This window comes from Dermacentor andersoni, chromosome 6 (genome assembly GCF_023375885.2).
Source record: "Dermacentor andersoni chromosome 6, qqDerAnde1_hic_scaffold, whole genome shotgun sequence".
NCBI classification, from domain to species: Eukaryota; Metazoa; Arthropoda; class Arachnida; order Ixodida; family Ixodidae; genus Dermacentor; species Dermacentor andersoni.
In genome coordinates, this window is record NC_092819.1 from 142,915,444 (window position 1) to 142,935,465 (window position 20,022).

The 20,022-nt window shown below is 43.9% G+C and overlaps 1 long non-coding RNA gene across 1 annotated transcript in view; it reads left to right on the forward strand.

The window, feature by feature from the left end:
* Positions 1 to 19,016, forward strand: part of LOC129382759 (uncharacterized) — a 33,067-nt gene extending 14,051 nt beyond the window's left edge. Inside the window, exons 2-4 of the long non-coding RNA XR_008610817.1 lie at positions 13,402 to 13,513; positions 17,377 to 17,444; positions 18,831 to 19,016. This is a non-coding gene — a long non-coding RNA (uncharacterized lncRNA). The remainder of the gene's footprint in view (positions 1 to 13,401; positions 13,514 to 17,376; positions 17,445 to 18,830) is intronic.
* The last annotated feature ends 1,006 nt before the right edge of the window (positions 19,017 to 20,022 follow it).

Genomic DNA, 20,022 nt, shown 5'->3' on the forward strand with positions numbered 1-20,022 from the left:
GTTGTCGTCTACGTTGTCTTCCTTCGTTAGTCGTAGCAAGGAATGGAAATGATGCAAACGCACACGTATTCCAGTACACAACAGCACAGCACACTGCAGAGAAACCACACCCACCACAGCCGATTCATCAAATACGTTTGGTATATATATAACCTCTAAAAGAACACGACTGGGCGGGCGGCGCTGTGGTGTAATGGTTATGATGTGTGTTTTGAATTGTACAAATGCGAGTATACGCGGGTTCGAATTCACATGATGTATCGAGCATTGTGATTCTTGATAAGCATGTGATTCCCTTCACAATTGTGTTCTAATTAGATTGTGTGACTCCTCATTGTGAAATTTGCGAAGATATTTGCAGATTAAGTGTTAATTCGCTTTTTTTCTCCTCAGTGACGTTCGTGACGCATACGCATAGGCCGCTTCAGAGCAGTCACGCCTCACGGTAGGCAGCAAATAGCCAGGAAAAAATAACTTTAAAATCCTGCATAACTTGGCTCACGCCTATTCTGAAGGCCGCTTGGAATCGGGCCAGTGTCTCTGAGAAGCCGCCTAGGGAACAGTATATCAGCGGCCCTAATTTGATCTGATTTCCTGCCTGCATGCGTGACCAGGACTTGGCTAAGAGGGTATTGGGAAGAGCACTAGCACTCTGTTCTGAAGTAGTACAAGCACTCTGTTTGGGGGAGTAAAAGTACTCGGTCTGGCGGTGTACTATTAACCCTGCGGGGAGAGTATTAGCACTCTTCGGAAGAGTACTAGCACTCCCTGTGGGAAGAGTATTATCACTCTGCGGAAGAGTACTAGCAATCCCTCGCGGTGGAGTAACAAAACTCTGTCAGGAGGAGTTGACCTACTCTCTCTATAAGAGGGTCGATCTACTCTCGAAAAGAGAGTGAAATATGGGACAAGCACCTACTCCCTCAAAGAGACTGCCCGGCACTCCCTTAGTTTTTAGAGTGTAGGATAACGTACGTATTGTTACTAAGATGTCTTGAAAATTTTCACAGATTTTGGAAAAAACCTTCCCTCCTTCCACCACAACCTTTTTCCGCCTTCTCTAAATGAAATGTACTGAACAATTGCAATCAAAGAAGAAAGGAATTTAGAACGAATATGTTCGTGTAATTCGAAAGTCGAATTTACGACAAAGAAAGGTGGTTGAGTAAAACTTGCAGCATGTCGCTAAGATTTTGCTGTCTCCTTATATATAGTGAATTAACTAAAATTGATAAGTCCAGGCTTCCCATGCGGACTCCTACCTCTTTATATTAAATACTCGCCAGTTTCTAGATTGAGTGTGGTGTTCGCGATAGCTCGAGTAGATCTTGCTTTTTTGCTATGCAGAGGGGAGAACTCTTTTCGGGATTTCTAACAACTATTTGGCCATTTTGTCTTTATATGAAGCGAGCGTTGTTGTTTTTTCTTCATAACACATCTTCCTAACCAAACCAGCTTTATTACATGAGTTCTCTTTCAAAAACATTTTCTCTGAATTAAGAAAACTCTCTTGTGTACCAGTGAACCCTGGTGTGCCGCCTTCGGAAAGGCACGAACATCGGGGAACGAAAGTTTGGCCTCCTGTTGACACATGAAATGCTTGAGTGTCGTATTTACCAGACTGAGGACGATTACGTTTTCAACCTTTCGCGAGATGATGCGTATCAAGCGAGCAATAGATGCCAATCTTGGCGTATATATCGGCGGCATCTTTTGCCGGATGGGAACCCCGTTGTTTTTATACCACAGAGCCTTGTGAACTCTAATAATCCCCTATTATTTATAGAGAGCTCATTTTCAAATGCGCGACGAAAAGGCAGGTGGTGCGCCGAAGCCTCGCTTTTTCCTCTACAGCGCATATCGGGGTCAAAGACGTGTTATATGTGACGTACAAACCACCATATGCGTCGCACAATTATTTAGTTTACAAGCACACATGCATCGGCGCGGGAATAGTAAAGCGATTTTATTTCACGATTGTATTACGGAGGCTCCACTGTAACGAAACAATCTGCACAGTAAACAAGCGTCGATGCAAATTGTATTTATATTATTATATCGCCATCTGAACATATTCAAACACTAAAGGTTGCTCTGTAAGATTAAAGTAGGTTAAGGCTGCTCTAGTTTTGTCCAAGCTATATTGTTTATTCTTGCCCCCTTTATTTATTATTCGGTTTGTGCTAATGTTCGAATCTTGATTCGCTAAATTCTGTGTTCTTTTATATTGGGCCGTACAATGCCCACATACCGAACATCCTGGTAAATTGTCCTACATATCATTCGCGTGTCCATGACGATTCCATAATTGAGTAGCAGGAGCCCTGTACAGGCGACATTTGTGGCATTAGTATATTTTCTTTTTGAAACCACCTTAAGAACTTGCGCTGTTGTGCTCTCGGGAATTATCAATCTTATGAGGAAAAGAAACTCCGCAAACATATGCCTTGTATGAACCCGGATATTGTTCATCTCAAGCGCAAAATTGCTATATTTAAACTCAAATAAGCATGGCCTGTAGTAATAGGCGAAGAACAAAGCAGCCTTGCGCGCAACCTTCGTCGGTCGAAGCACTTTACTTTAGAGTCATCATCATCATCATCATCATCATCATAATCATCATCATCAGCCTAGTTACGCCCACTGCAGGGCAAAGGCCTCTCCCATACTTCTCCAACTACCCCGGTCATGTACTAATTGTGGCCATGTTGTCCCTGCAAACGTCTTAATGTCATCTGCCCACCTAACTTTCTGCCGCCCCCTGCTACGCTTCCCTTTCCTTGGAATCCAGTCAGTAGCTCTTAGTGACCATCGGTTATCTTTCCTCCTCATTACATGTCCGGCCCATGCCCATTTCTTTTTCTTGATTTCAACTAAGATGTCGTTTACCCGCGTTTGTTGCCTCACCCAATCTGCTCTTTTCTTATCCCTTAACGTTACACCCATAATTCTTCTTTCCATAGCTCGTTGCGTCGTCCTCAATTTCAGCAGAACCCTTTTCGTAAGCCTCCAGGTTTCTGCCCCATATGTGAGTACTGGTAACACACAGCTGTTGTACACTTTCCTTTTGAGGGATAGTGGCAACCTACTGTTCATGATTTGAGAATGCCTGCCAAACGCACCCCAACCCATTCTTATTCTTCTGGTTATTTCAGTCTCATGATCCGGATCCGTGGTCACTACCTGCCCTAAGTAGATGTATTCCCTTACCACTTCCAGTGTTTCGCTACCTATCGTAAACTGCTGTTCTCTTCCGAGACTGTTAAACAGTACTTTAGTTTTCTGCAGATTAATTTTCAGACCCATCCTTCTGCTTTGCCTCTCCAGGTCAGTGAGCATGCATTGCAATTGGTCTCCTGAGTTACTAAGCAAGGCAATATCATCAGCGAATCGCAAGTTGCTAAGGTATTCTCCATCAACTTTTATCCCCAATTCTTCCCACTCCAGGCCTCTGAATACCTCCTGTAAACATGCTATGAATAGCATTGGAGATATCGTATCTCCCTGTCTGACGCCTTTCTTTATAGGGATTTTGTTGCTTTCTTTGTGGAGGACTACGGTGGCTGTGGAGCCGCTATAGATATCTTCCAGTATTTTTACATATGGCTCATCTACACCCTGATTCCGTAATGCCTCCATGACTGCTGAGGTTTCGACTGAATCAAACGCTTTCTCGTAATCAATGAAAGCTATATATAAGGGTTGGTTATATTCTGCACATTTCTCTATCACTTGATTGATAGTGTGAATATGGTCTATTGTTGAGTAGCCTTTACGGAATCCTGCCTGGTCCTTTGGTTGACAGAAGTCTAAGGTGTTCCTGATTCTATTTGCGATTACCTTAGTAAATACTTTGTAGGCAACGGACAGTAAGCTGATCGGTCTATATTTTTCAAGTCTTTGGCGTCCCCTTTCTTATGGATTAGGATTATGTTAGCGTTCTTCCAAGATTCCGGTACGCTCGAGTTTATGAGGCATTGCGTATACAGGGTGGCCAGTTTCTCTAGAACAATCTGACCACCATCCTTCAACAAATCTGCTGTTACCTGATCCTCCCCAGCTGCCTTCCTCCTTTGCATAGCTCCTAAGGCTTTCTTTACTTCTTCTGGCGTTACCTGTGGGATTTCGAATTCCTCTAAGCTATTCTCTCTTCCACTATCGTCGTGGGTGCCACTGGTACTGTATAAATCTCTATAGAACTCCTCAGCCACTTGAACTATCTCATCCATATTAGTAACGATATTGCCGGCTTTGTCTCTTAACGCACACATCTGATTCTTGCCTATTCCTAGTTTCTTCTTCACTGTTTTTAGGCTTCCTCCTTTCCTGAGAGCCTGTTCAATTCTATCCATATTATAGTTCCCGATGTCCGCTGTCTTACGCTTGTTGATTAACTTAGAAAGTTCTGCCAGTTCTATTCTAGTTGTAGGATTAGAGGCTTTCATACATTGGCGTTTCTTGATCAGATCTTTCGTCTCCTGCGATTGCTTACTGGTTTCCTGTCTAACGGCGTTACCACCGACTTCTATTGCGCACTCCTTAATGATGCCCATGAGATTGTCGTTCATTGCTTCAACACTAAGGTCCTCTTCCTGAGTTAAAGCCGAATACCTGTTCTGTAGTTTGATCCGGAATTCCTCTAGTTTCCCTCTTACCGCTAACTCATTGATTGGCTTCTTGTGTACCAGTTTCTTTCGTTCCCTCCTCAAGTCTAGGCTAATTCGAGTTCTTACCATCCTGTGGTCACTGCAGCGTACCTTGCCGAGCACGTCTACATCTTGAATGATGCCAGGGTTCGCGCAGAGTATGAAGTCGATTTCATTTCTAGTCTCACCATTCGGGCTCCTCCACGTCCACTTTCGGCTAACCCGCTTACGGAAAAAGGTATTCATTATCCGCATATTATTCTGTTCTGCAAACTCTACTAATAATTCTCCTCTGCTATTCCTAGAGCCTATGCCATATTCCCCCACTGACTTGTCTCCAGCCTGCTTCTTGCCTACCCTGGCATTGAAGTCGCCCATCAGTATAGTGTACTTTGTTTTGACTTTACCCATCGCCGATTCTACGTCTTCATAAAAGCTTTCGACTTCCTGGTCATCATGACTAGATGTAGGAGCGTAGACCTGTACAACCTTCATTTTGTACCTCTTATTAAGTTTCACAACAAGACATGCCACCCTCTCGTTAATGCTATAGAATTCCTGTATGTTACCAGCTATTTCCTTATTAATCAGGAATCCGACTCCTAGTTCTCGTCTCTCCGCTAAGCCCCGGTAACACAGTACATGCCCGCTTTTTAGCACTGTATATGCTTCTTTTGTCCTCCTAACCTCACTGAGCCCTATTATATCCCATTTACTACCCTCTAATTCCTCCAATAACACTGCTAGACTCGCCTCACTAGATAGCGTTCTAACGTTAAACGTTTCCAGGTTCAGATTCCAATGGCGGCCTGTCCGGAGCCAGGTATTCTTAGCACCCTCTGCAGCGTCACAGATCTGACCGCCGCCGTGGTCAGTTGCTTCGCGGCTGCTGGGGACTGAGGGCCGGGGTTCGATTGTTGTATTCATATAGGAGGTTGTGGCCAAGTACTGCACCAGGGTGGCCAATCCTGCTCTGGTGAGAGAGTGCGTTACCGGTTCTGGTCACCGGGATCAGGCCGCACTCCAGGCCTGTTTGTGCAATTTTCTCAGCACACGTTTTTTTTTGTATTTTCCGGTGGAGAATAGCGCGGCACCGGGATTTGAATCACGGTCCTCTTGCACTGGAGACGGATACTCTACCGTCCCCGTAGGAGTTAAATTAAAAATTAATTTATGGGGTTTTACGTGACAAAACCACTTTCTGATTATGCACGCCGTAGTGGAGGACTCCGAAAATTTCGACCACCTGGGGTTCTTTAACGTGGACCTAATTCTAAGTACACGGGTGTTTTCGCACTTCGCCCCCATCGAAATGCGGCCGCCGTGGTCGGGGTCCGATCCCGCGACCTCGTGCTCAGCAGTCTAACACCATAACCACTGAGCAACCACGGCGGGTCCCGCAGGAGTTGTACGCCTCAATTAACCTACAGTGGTGCCCTATTTGGTCAGTCAAGGTGGACCAATCTGAGCTCGGTTATACCGCATGGATGGCACTCGGCTAGAAAACCTGGTATTTATGACCTGCACATGTGAGTGTGAGGCCATACATATTTGAAGATATATATCTTTATTTTTTTTAGGAGGGTTCCCGTACAGTGATAAAATAAAGGAAAAGACATTAAAAGAAAGAAAAAAAAAAGAAAGAAAAAGGGGCGAAAAAAAAGGAACATAACAGGTGATTCGAACTCGTGACCCTTCGATGTTGCCCGGAAAGATAGCTCAGTCGGTTGGTTCGTCAGGCCCCAGACTCATGTTGTCCGCGAAGACAAGACTCATGTTGTCCGCGAAGTTGGAAGGCATACTTTCTAGGAAAAATGGCCGCTCGAGGAGAAGAGCGAACTCGAGCGGCTTTAGAGGCTAGGAAAACTGCCTTAAAATATTTAGACTTGAGGGAAAGCTTCGTTAACAAACTATAACAAACTATAACAAACTATAATACGACGAGAGAAATTACTGAGACGTGGAAAATTCCCTTGAAAAAATTCTGGTTTGCGAGACAAATGCTTGTATGTATTGAACCTCTTAAAAGATGAGGGGGGAAATATGCACTCACCGAGAGGCCATCGTCAGCACGAGACCTCCACAAGGCACCTTACAGAGATGTGGAGAGCTTCGCGGCCGGAACGAAGCCTCCCTTCTCCGCCGGCCAAGAGGGGAAAACGCGCTTTCCGATCGCTCAAGGTTGCGCGGACAAAGCATAACTCTAGCGTCTAGGAAAAGCTTAACCAGGTGCGATGGCGGCACGCATAGCGTGGGAAGCTAGCCGCCAGAATAACTATACCAAGGACTGCTGCTGATGAGGGCGAAATACCTTCGTGTAATTATAATAACCCTAATAGGACTACTTTCGAAAAAAAAGGAAACGGCCCAGAGGGCTATACTACGAGAGCTATGAGTGATAGTTTTCTATACATAAATATATATATATAGATATATATATATATATATATATATATATATATATATATATATTCCTCTCATCTATGGGATCGCATGCGTGCGCTGTTGCTTTGTCTGTGCGTGTAGTATAGTTAAGAGAGCCAGTTTAAGGGCGGAGAAGAAGAAAGAAAAGAAAAGCAAAAACTGCAGCGCCGTGGTTTTAAAGCGCACCCGTGGTAGAGAAACGGAATGCGATATAAGCGTGCGTAGCCATGATACGCACACGACAAACTGCCTTAAAATATTTAGACTTGAGGGAAAGCTTCGGTAACAAACGATAGCACAGCAATCAGCACTCGAATATAATTATAACCCTAATACTAATTGTAAATATTCATCTCATCTATGGGATCTAATGCGCGTGCTGTTGCTTTGTTCTGTGCGTAGTAGTTAAGAGAGCCAGTTTAAGGGCGGAGAAGAAGGGAGGGAAGGAAAGTCTCTGAAGCAAAATTACAGCGCCGTGGTTTTAAAGCGCATCCCGTGGTAGAGAAACGGAAGGCGATATAAGCGTGCGTGGCCATGATACGCACACGACAAACTGCCTTAAAATATTTAGACTTGAGGGAAAGCTTCGTTAGCAAACGATAGCGCGGCAATCAGCACTCGAATATAATTATAACCCTAATAATAATTGTAAATATTCATCTCATCTATGGGATCTAATGCGCGCGCTGTTGCTTTGTTCTGTGTGTAGTAGTTAAGAGAGCCAGTTTAAGGGCGGAGAAGAAGGGAGGGAAGGAAAGTCTCTGAAGCAAAATTACAGCGCCGTGGTTTTAAAGCGCATCCCGTGGTAGAGAAACGGAACGCGATATAAGCGTGCGTGGCCATGATACGCACACGACAAACTGCCTTAAAATATTTAGACTTGAGGGAAAGCTTCGTTAGCAAACGATAGCGCGGCAATCAGCACTCGAATATAATTATAACCCTAATAATAATTGTAAATATTCATCTCATCTATGGGATCTAATGCGCGCGCTGTTGCTTTGTCTCTGCGTGTAGTAGTTGAGAGAGCCAGTTTAAGGGCGGAGAAGAAGGGAGGGAAGGAAAGTCTCTGAGCAAAATTACAGCGCCGTGGTTTTAAAGCGCATCCCGTGGTAGAGAAACGGAAGGCGATATAAGCGTGCGTGGCCATGATACGCACACGACAAACTGCCTTAAAATATTTAGACTTGAGGGAAAGCTTCGTTAGCAAACGATAGCACGGCAATCAGCACTCGAATATAATTATAACCCTAATAATAATTGTAAATATTCATCTCATCTATGGGATCTAAGGCGCGCGCTGTTGCTTTGTCTCTGCGTGTAATAGTTGAGAGAGCCAGTTTAAGGGCGGAGAAGTGGGAAGGAAAGGAAAGTCTCTGAAGCAAACTTGCAGCGTCGTGGTTTTAAAGCGCAACCGTGGTAGAGAAACGGAAGGCGATATAAGCGTGCGTGGCCATGATACGCACACGACAAACTGCCTTAAAATATTTAGACTTGAGGGGAAAGCTTCGTTAACAAACTATAACACGGCAATCAGCACTCGAATACGACGAGAGAATTACTGAGACGTGGAAAATTCCCTTGAAAAAAATCTGGTTTGCGAGACAAATGCTTGTATGTATTGAACCACTTAAAAGATGAGATGGGAAATATGCGCTCACCGAGAGGGCATCGTCAGCACGAGACCCCCACAAGGCACCTTACAGAGATGTGGAGAGCTTCGCGGCCGGAACGAAGCCTCCCTTCTCCGCCGGCCAAGAGGGGAAAACGCGCTTTCCGATCGCTCAAGGTTGCGCGGACAAAGCATAACTCTAGCGTCTACGAAAAGCTTAACCAGGTGCGATGGCGGCACGCATAGCGTAGGAAGCTAGCCGCCAGAATAACTATACCAAGGACTGCTGCTGATGAGGGCGAAATACCTTCGTGTAATTATAATAACCCTAATAGGACTACTTTCGAGAAAAAAAAGGAAACGGCCCAGAGGGCTATACTACGAGAGCTATGACTGATAGTTTTCTATATATATATATATATATTCATCTCATCTATGGGATCGCATGCGTGCGCTGTTGCTTTGTCTCTGCGTGTAGTATAGTTAAGAGAGCCAGTTTAAGGGCGGAGAAGAAGAAAGAAAAGAAAAGCAAAAACTGCAGCGCCGTGGTTTTAAAGCGCACCCGTGGTAGAGAAACGGAATGCGATATAAGCGTGCGTAGCCATGATACGCACACGACAAACTGCCTTAAAATATTTAGACTTGAGGGAAAGCTTCGGTAACAAACGATAGCACAGCAATCAGCACTCGAATATAATTATAACCCTAATACTAATTGTAAATATTCATCTCATCTATGGGATCTAATGCGCGTGCAGTTGCTTTGTTCTGTGCGTAGTAGTTAAGAGAGCCAGTTTAAGGGCGGAGAAGAAGGGAGGGAAGGAAAGTCTCTGAAGCAAAATTACAGCGCCGTGGTTTTAAAGCGCATCCCGTGGTAGAGAAACGGAAGGCGATATAAGCGTGCGTGGCCATGATACGCACACGACAAACTGCCTTAAAATATTTAGACTTGAGGGAAAGCTTCGTTAGCAAACGATAGCGCGGCAATCAGCACTCGAATATAATTATAACCCTAATAATAATTGTAAATATTCATCTCATCTATGGGATCTAATGCGCGCGCTGTTGCTTTGTTCTGTGTGTAGTAGTTAAGAGAGCCAGTTTAAGGGCGGAGAAGAAGGGAGGGAAGGAAAGTCTCTGAAGCAAAATTACAGCGCCGTGGTTTTAAAGCGCATCCCGTGGTAGAGAAACGGAACGCGATATAAGCGTGCGTGGCCATGATACGCACACGACAAACTGCCTTAAAATATTTAGACTTGAGGGAAAGCTTCGTTAGCAAACGATAGCGCGGCAATCAGCACTCGAATATAATTATAACCCTAATAATAATTGTAAATATTCATCTCATCTATGGGATCTAATGCGCGCGCTGTTGCTTTGTTCTGTGTGTAGTAGTTAAGAGAGCCAGTTTAAGGGCGGAGAAGAAGGGAGGGAAGGAAAGTCTCTGAAGCAAAATTACAGCGTCGTGGTTTTAAAGCGCAACCGTGGTAGAGAAACGGAAGGCGATATAAGCGTGCGTGGCCATGATACGCACACGACAAACTGCCTTAAAATATTTAGACTTGAGGGGAAAGCTTCGTTAACAAACTATAACACGGCAATCAGCACTCAAATACGACGAGAGAAATTACTGAGACGTGGAAAATTCCCTTGAAAAAAAATCTGGTTTGCGAGACAAATGCTTGTATGTATTGAACCTCTTAAAAGATGAGGGGGGAAATATGCGCTCACCGAGAGGGCATCGTCAGCACGAGACATCCACAAGGCACCTTACAGAGATGTGGAGAGCTTCGCGGCCGGAACGAAGCCTCCCTTCTCCGCCGGCGAAGAGGGGGAAACGCGCTTTCCGATCGCTCAAGGTTGCGCGGACAAAGCATAACTCTAGCGTCTAGGAAAAGCTTAACCAGGTGCGATGGCGGCACGCATAGCGTGGGAAGCTAGCCGCCAGAATAACTATACCAAGGACTGCTGCTGATGAGGGCGAAATACCTTCGTGTGATTATAATAACCCTAATAGGACTACTTTCGAAAAAAAAGGAAACGGCCCAGAGGGCTATATATACTACAAGAGCTATGACTGATAGTTTTCTATATATATACATATATATATATATATATATATATATATATATATATATATATATATATATATATATATATATATATATATTCATCTCATCTATGGGATCGCATGCGTGCGCTGTTGCTTTGTCTCTGCGTGTAGTATAATTAAGGGAGCCAGTTTAAGGGCGGAGAAGAAGAAAGAAAAGAAAAGCAAAAACTGCAGCGCCGTGGTTTTAAAGCGCACCCGTGGTAGAGAAACGGAATGCGATATAAGCGTGCGTAGCCATGATACGCACACGACAAACTGCCTTAAAATATTTAGACTTGAGGGAAAGCTTCGGTAACAAACGATAGCACAGCAATCAGCACTCGAATATAATTATAACCCTAATACTAATTGTAAATATTCATCTCATCTATGGGATCTAATGCGCGCGCTGTTGCTTTGTTCTGTGTGTAGTAGTTAAGAGAGCCAGTTTAAGGGCGGAGAAGAAGGGAGGGAAGGAAAGTCTCTGAAGCAAAATTACAGCGCCGTGGTTTTAAAGCGCATCCCGTGGTAGAGAAACGGAAGGCGATATAAGCGTGCGTGGCCATGATACGCACACGACAAACTGCCTTAAAATATTTAGACTTGAGGGAAAGCTTCGTTAGCAAACGATAGCGCGGCAATCAGCACTCGAATATAATTATAACCCTAATAATAATTGTAAATATTCATCTCATCTATGGGATCTAATGCGCGCGCTGTTGCTTTGTCTCTGCGTGTAGTAGTTGAGAGAGCCAGTTTAAGGGCGGAAAAGTGGGAAGGAAAGGAAAGTCTCTGAAGCAAACTTGCAGCGTCGTGGTTTTAAAGCGCAACCGTGGCAGAGAAACGGAAGGCGATATAAGCGTGCGTGGCCATGATACGCACACGACAAACTGCCTTAAAATATTTAGACTTGAGGGGAAAGCTTCATTAACAAACTATAACACGGCAATCAGCACTCGAATACGACGAGAGAAATTACTGAGACGTGGAAAATTCCCTTGAAAAAAAATCTGGTTTGCGAGACAAATGCTTGTATGTATTGAACCTCTTAAAAGATGAGGGGGGAAATATGCGCTCACCGAGAGGGCATCGTCAGCACGAGACATCCACAAGGCACCTTACAGAGATGTGCCACCCAACTTCGCCAAAACATCCCAGACCAAGTTCAGGGGCTATCTCAGCGAAAAACGAAGGTATGTTTAGGAAGTTTTAACTTACGGAACCATAATCACAGATCAAACAGATATTGATGTGTACATTGTGTTATTAGTCTATTTACCGCTGCCATTCCTGCAGGATAGGCACTGTAGATTGTAGTGCTTGGGATGGGAGATCAATAAACTTTAATAGCGTTGTCCCTATGATCCATACACTTCAACTAAAGCACCGTTTGGTTCTGAATTATAAGAGACTGAATGCCTTTCTACGGGGATACGGTAGGTATCTTGCACTGTTTCCAGTATTTATAGTTCGTGCTTCACTTTTATCTGCAAATTTGCCTTACAGTTTAAGGGCCGCCGAGTCGCGGTAAAATTCAAAAGAAACAATGGGACGTCATGAGAAAGAAACACGCCAATTTATTTCAAATTTATATATAATAAACAGACTAAGCATACAAATTTCGAAAGGCAATACTGAAATCCTTGAGCAGAGCTTGACTAGAAGGAGTTTGCGGCATGGCATCAAAAAGGCGTTTTCTACATGTACTCAGCTTGTTTTAATGATGAATTTGCGTTGGTTCGCTCATTCATTTGTGGCAATAATGCTAAAATTGATTTTCATGCTTTAAAACTTAGCAAACCATTCGATAAGGTCCTGCAGCAAAAAGTAATTATAAAGCCAAGAAAACTTGGTCATTACGCGCTGTTTTATTCTTGGATTGCAACACACCTGAATAAGCGGGAACAATTTATGTATGGGAGGGGGGGCAGCACTGGCATGGTCGTCTGATCACTCCTGGATTTTTGATGGGCTTTCTTGTTTTAATACATGTTATTGATAACTTTACTTGACAGTTCCCAAAATTAGTATTTCTGGTGCAAGATCTTTGCGTTCTTTACAAACTCTGACTCAGAAGTAACCGTTTACGTGAAGAATTGAAGACGTTCCTCAAGTGTCATCCCCATAGCCAACTCGTTATAGCATTTGGGTGGCCCTTTGTAGAGAAATGTCTCGGAATAACACCGCATTTAAATATATATTGTTTGTTAAATAGGTAGTCCTCTAAACCTACGCATACTTGGAGCTGAATATGTATGTGCGTGAAAAGCGTTCAGATGGTAGTAATGAACAAGAAAACAAAATACCGAGCCAATAAAGTGATTACGGCGGCATGCGATATGACACTTTGATGTATGCACGCATGCTAGTGGGCGAGGTCACAGTATTCCACTGACAGACCAATGTGCCGCCATCCGTCAGACCAATATCAGAAAAGGAATTTTTAATAAATGTGTCTGTCAAGCAGCTCATGAGTGCAATGGACAGCCGTTTAGAGGAATGTTGAAGCGGACGTGGAAATTGCTTTATGGAAATGACAACTTTAAATTGTAATCAACATTAAACTATTTTTGGTTCAGTTCTCCAGGAAAAAAATGGGCATCATACTTATTTCATTATGCCACTAGATTGAGCACGGGACGTCTGAGAGTGGATATATAAAGCGGTGGTAAAAGCGTTGACCACCACAGGACTCTGGCCGTCTTCGTCGCATCTCCTTTCTTTGCATCCATCCTAGAGGTGAGAGAAGCATAGATATACAGTTTGCTATATGACTGAGCCTTGATATTCTGAGTCTTTAGAATATTTAAAGAATAGCCATATATGGCTCACTGTTTCAACAAATATGAAATTTTAATCCGTCTTGCATTATTAGTCTATAGGGCGCTTCACTTGAGGTAAAATTTAAAACTGTGCAAATGCTACATAGCCAGACATAACGAAAGTAATGTTGCTTGCCGTGGCTTCAAAATACGCAGATTATTTTTTTCGCTCCCCCGAATTGGATAATTATTATAAGTTTACTCAAATTTTCAATTCCTAAAATGATATGCAAAGTGTTAATAACACAACTGCAGAGCAACATGAAAAATTCCCCATACACCTTTCTGTTGCTCAATACGTGCCATGTAAAAGGGTTTTTAAGAGCATGAAAGATGCCTGCGGATACGCACAAAGTGTGTCGAGCGGCCAGTTGCGGTGCACTGTTGCCCGTATGTATCCACACATCCTCGGCCTGGACTTCCTCACCCCACATACGGCTCTCATATGCTGTTCAGCCAATACTCTTCGCCCTGACCTGCTTATTCTCAATCCTGCCGAACCAACTCCCAGACACTCAGTTCCGTAGACTTGGTTCGCTAGCCACATTCGGCACTGACTTACGTTGACGCTTTGTAATCCCCACTGGTGCCCGACTTTCACAAGATCGCGGCTCCTATGCGCGACTTCCTCCGTACACACGGTACCACAGTACCTCATACAGTGTTATCTGATACGGCGAATAGCGTCTGCCTGCCAGTGGTCAACTTTGGCATGATGACAGAAGTGCTGCTACGCAGAATGTCTCTGGCCCAGCTTTTCTCATTGCAGAATCCCTCAGTGGCATCTGTTTCAATAGACAACAATTCAACCGGCCATGCTGTCTAAGCATGCCATCAGCTTTACCGCCTGCTGTTTTCTTACCGCGACATATTTGACTAGAACGATAGTTTTTTAGCTCATACTACAGCTGTTAAACATCGCATAAGTACCTACGATGCCCCTCCTGTTCATCTCCGCCCGTATTCAGTGTCGCTGGCTGAGCGTTGAGTTCTTCTCTCAAAAGTTTGCAACATGCTTGCCAAGAGCATTATTGAACCCTCGTGTAGAACATGTACGTCACCTCTTGTAGTGCTGAAACTAAAAGACGGCTGAGGACGATTTTGCGCAGATCATCGGCATCTTAAATGGGTTACAAGAAAGGACGTGTGTCCTCTAACTCGCATTCGTGACGCCCTTGACTGCCTCCATCGTGCTCCCTAGTTCTCATCCGTTGAGCTTCGATCCGGCTACTGGCAGATCGTGATGAATGATCTAGACCGTGAGCAGACTGCCTTTGTAACACCCGACGCTCTTTTCCAATTCAGAGACATGCCGTTTGGTCTATGTAGATACAGTCCCTTCTTAACGGTTACAAATGGTGGACATGCCTATGCTACTTGAACGACGTTATAGTATTCTCCCCAACATTCGCTACGCACCTCGAGAGCCTCTCACCAGTCCCGGACGTTTTTCGTCAAGCCGGTCTGCTACACAACACATCAAAGTGTCAAATTGGACGTTCTTGGATATCTCGTAGATGCTCACGGAGTACAACCGGACCCAGGCGATATTCATGGATTTAGGCATTTCCCTGTTCAGAAATGTATCAAGAATGTTCTCAGCTTCATCGGTCTTTCCTCTTATGTCCGCCGCATCATGAAAAATATTCGGGACAATAGCACCACCACTGACCAAACTTTTCAAGAATAAGGGACGATAACGAAGCATCCCTGTCCTCGCAGCTCATCAACATTCTCACAACTCAACCCGTTCTCGCCAATTTACATCCCTCTGCGCATACCCGTGTCGGTACAGATGCCAGTTGCTACGGAATTGGCTGAGTACTAGCACAATGCGAGCGCAGCAACGACCGTGTTATCGCTAACGCCGGAAGGCCCCTCTCATCCGCTGAGCGCAACTATTCCATCACAGAGCGTGAGTGTCTAACCCCAGATTGGGCGGCTGCGAAGTTCCACCCATACTTATATGGCCCACCCTCGTCAGTCGTCATGGACCATCACGCGCTTTCCTGGTTGCACACACTGAAAGATCCTACAGGAAGGCTTGGTCGCTTGGTGTTACACTCCTCGTAATATTCGTTATTTGTCATCTGCAAATCTGGCCTTGCCCACAAGGGCGCTGATTGCCTTTCTCGTTACCCGGTCGACGAGCGTGTAGACGCTGGCACTAGTACCGCCAACGACATTTTCTCTTTGTATAACCGTCACTAACATCGCCGATGAGCAGTACCGGGACCTATCGCTACGAGTACACTACACTATGTAACAGATGTAGCAAAAAATGACATAAAGGTAGTGGTTCTGAAAAGAGCGCCACACCTGCGGGGCAGCTGGCAGCAACTATCTCTACTAACAATGGGCTGCCTGCGCCTTAAATCCCTTTGGGGTCGGTAGTTCGTGCAACTAATCAGGCTGTGAGTCACAAAAGCAACTACTTCAGAACGAAGGGGTGGTTCGCCCGTTCATTCGTTGATTGACACGCACTGCGACAGAACACCGGGTATGAAGCGACAACAGGCCATAACACGGAAACCACTAACAAATAGCGTTACGGCCTCAATACTTCAGAAGAATATCCGCCGGTGAGTTCAACATGCGCCTGAAATGCGGGACAAGCGGCTGTATTTTCGCAGGTTCACCGTCGCCCGGCGCGGCTAGCGTTGAAGAAGCATCCATAAAAACCCAGTACATGCTTGTCCCGTCTCTATAAGCTTCAGAACTCGGCAAAAACATGTGCCGTGCGTAAATAAGTTACTAGTATTATATACCAAGCACTACCCATAAATGAGTACGATGTCTTTAGTATAGATATATCCGGAATCACTTGTCATTTACAACAGTATTTTTTTTGCACCCGCACTATGATTAGATAATACTGTTGAGTATTAGATTCGGCAACAGCACTTAAGATGATTAGGATAAAGCAGGCACAGCTGTTTGATGAATGAAAAAGAATGATAATCATGTTCAAAAAAGATGAAATAATAAAAACTTAACTTACTTTTAGAATAGGCTGAAGCTCACATGGCGAGAAAACTAGGGAAAAAAGAGCGCCATGTTTCACTGTTATGATTTGGTCAGGTTTCTGCGTTGAATCTTCCTTTTCCTTGTATTGCCATTCGGAAATAGGACTGTGTTCTACGCATCATTTCACAGGTCACCCTTTACAAGATATTACCATGGGATAATTTGATTTGGTCTTTAATAAAGATAAATGGCGTTAGCGTTCTACAAAGGAGAAGTTGAAACGCAATAGATAACTCTTTAGCCCGATTCTAGTTAGACGCTGAAAACGTTAGAAGCCTATGGGGCAAAATGCACAAATAATGCAGATACTTTTAGGACTAAGTGCCCAACGCTCATGTTGTATGTTAGAGATCCACTTCAGTTAAGCTATGGGAATGTATTCACCTGATAACCTATAATTGTAATTATATCTCTTCTATTACTATGAACACTTTGAAGATACTTCGAATACGCGGCCGAATCACTCCCACAGCGTTGTCACATTGTAAACGTAGCATTCTTGTATTCAATTAAGCTTCTTGGTAAAACATGTAGAACTCTTCGTGAAGAGTTATCAATTTTCTGTTGCAAATGCACAAATACCAACAAGATTAATTATTAGCATCTTCGAAATAATTACAGTTCACCCATACATTTTACGACCTAAATTCAAATGCGAAAGCAGGGGAGTAGATGAATGTAGTGAAAAGACATCATTCCATTACTGTTGCACGAATAATATTTAGGAATATATATGTTGTTTTTTATGTGCAGCTTTCTAGTTGAAGACATGGACTGCTTGCTTGGGAAATACGTCTTCGTGGTGGTTGCGGCCGCATTCGGTAAGATTACGCAGGCAATGGAGGTATTACTTCAACTTGACGGGGGTGGGGACCCACTGGAAAGGAGATGGCGAAAGCGTTTGCGCAATTTGTTGTAGAAAAGCTTCATTATTTTTCTGTTCGCTTTGATATAGGAACAAACAGCAGAAAACTTAGGATCGCCTAAAATTCCCAAGAAGAATAGGGCTTCCCGGTTTCATATTGCTTTGATTGCAATGCACAGGCGAGATCATCACTGTCTTTTACTGCAATTTGTCACCGATGTAATGTGTTTAGAACATTTGATGGGTTCTCAAACAACTACCTGAGCGAATATTATTGTGGCACTTTTATTGAAATGGAGACACATTTGTTCTTTTGGCAATGGAATAGCCTTCGCGCTAGATGTTTCGCATGATGAAGTCGCAAGAGCTCGAAGTGTTGCTCCATGTACATTTTTTCGCAGTTCAGTAAAGCGACGTTGTTAGTGTAATGTGAAAATATTCAACTTTGGCTACATTGGTTTGCTACAACGATAAGTAATCATTATGCAATGTCTAATCAAACATACGCTATTCAATACGCATAGCATATATGAACCCTTACTTATGTGCTACTCAAAGGTTGTACCTAGACACTAACGCTCTTGATTACGTATTCATCAGTAGCGTCAAGGAGGACACATCAGGCACACGTAGATCGCAGACTGTTTTGCTTAGATATCGCGAGCTGCGCATAGCCACCTGCGCAACAGTAATATTCTCGTTGAGGCACACAGGTCTTTACTTGTATGCGCTCACTCGTGCGGCCTGAATGCTGCGACAGCGATGAGGGTCGGCAGCCCAACGCGCTTGGGGTCCACGAAGGTGCGCCCCGCTATACGTATATGTATAAAAGTTATTTGTTATGTTCGAGCAGTCAATACTTAGTGACTGTGTCTATCAGCGTTCGGTTTAGCGCAGCATTTTTATTTCTTCATATTGGCGATCGTGCAACACCGGAATCCTCAAGTGGCAGAGAACGCCAGCACATAAGAATAAAAGAACGTATGTTTTAGTTGTCCCTTTACTAACCGCTTGCGCCTTCTTTCTTGACTGCGATTTGTCAATCAGTGTATCTGTCTTTCGGAGCCTATGACACCCGCGAAAAAAGTGACAAGCTGTAGGATTTGCCTTTACAAGATGTTTTCTTGTCTTGGTACAACTACAGAAATTAAACTGACACTGAATCAGTGCCTTTTCTTCTAATATTCGAGAATAAATGTCTCTGTTATATAGTTAAGTTGCCAGAGTTGAAAATTGATGGCTATAAACACCAAGAAATATATATTCCAGTATTTGCTCTTTATTTCTCCTCCCCTTTTGGATCATACAAGCGAACCACTATCTTTGACTTGCCATTTTGCAGCTGCGCTGATTATGGCCCCAAATGAAGCTGGGGCATTTCCACTCAGTGTATATGAAACTATTGAAAAGGCCAAGGGACGAATAGAAGACAACGTCGAGTGACGAAGCATCAGTCTTCCTGACACAGTGCGGCTGGCTTGCGTTCCATTCAGGACACCTGCTTCATAACTGAATAAAATGAATGAAGCAAAATATACCCTGGAATGCAAAACCACTGCACATTATTGGAGACAAACTCTGTTTTGTGCAGAGTACACATTCTTTTTTATTTTGTTTAGTGTAATCGCCTTTAAGCGCTGCTGTGCCTATATTTCTCATTCTGTTCCACAGTCCCATGCTAAATGAGCCTTCCTTACAATATTTCGTGTTAAACGAGAAGAAAGGGGGTAAAGGAGGCGCCCGATTTTATTAATTATATCATAGGAATCCAAAAAACACTGACACCAAGGACAACGTAGGGCAAATTACTTGTGCTTAATAAATAAATATAAACAAACGATAAATTATTCGAAATGAAGTTGGATGTAAAAGCAACTTCCGCAGGTGGGATACGATCCCAAAACCTTCGCATTCCGCGTGCGATGCTCTAAGGATTGAACTGCCCGGCACTTTTTGGGGTATTTATGTTTCCTAGTAGAACTCTGGGAGTGTTAGACAGCGACACCACTTACAAACCTTGGCGGCGGATGTGGAACATCCTTTCTGCCGCTGGCGTCACGGTAACGTGATCGTTGTGCGTGAAGGTAACCGGTCAATAAACCAACACATGCTATACCTGTAGGCATCAACTTTGCCGGATTCAATCCCCTTGTTATGAAATAAACAAGAAGGAAGGGGGTTAACCGATGGGCCCGATTTTTATTAGTCATAGGAATCCAACAGACACTGACACTGAGGACATCATAGGGGAAATTCTGCTTAAGAAATGAAAAATAAAGAAACAATAAAATAATGGAAATGAAGGTGGAGGAAGAACCTTCGCTTTGCGCGTGCTATGCTCAACCAATTGAGCTACCATGGCACCGTTTTCCCATCAACTTCCATCGGTATTTGTGTTTCTTAGTAGAACCCTGGGAGTGCTAGCCAGCGCCACCACTCACAAGCCTTGGCGGCGGATGTGGAGCATTCTGTCTACGGTAGGCTTGAAGAGAACGTGATCTTTTTGGGTGAAGGCAACCGGTCAATAAGCCGAC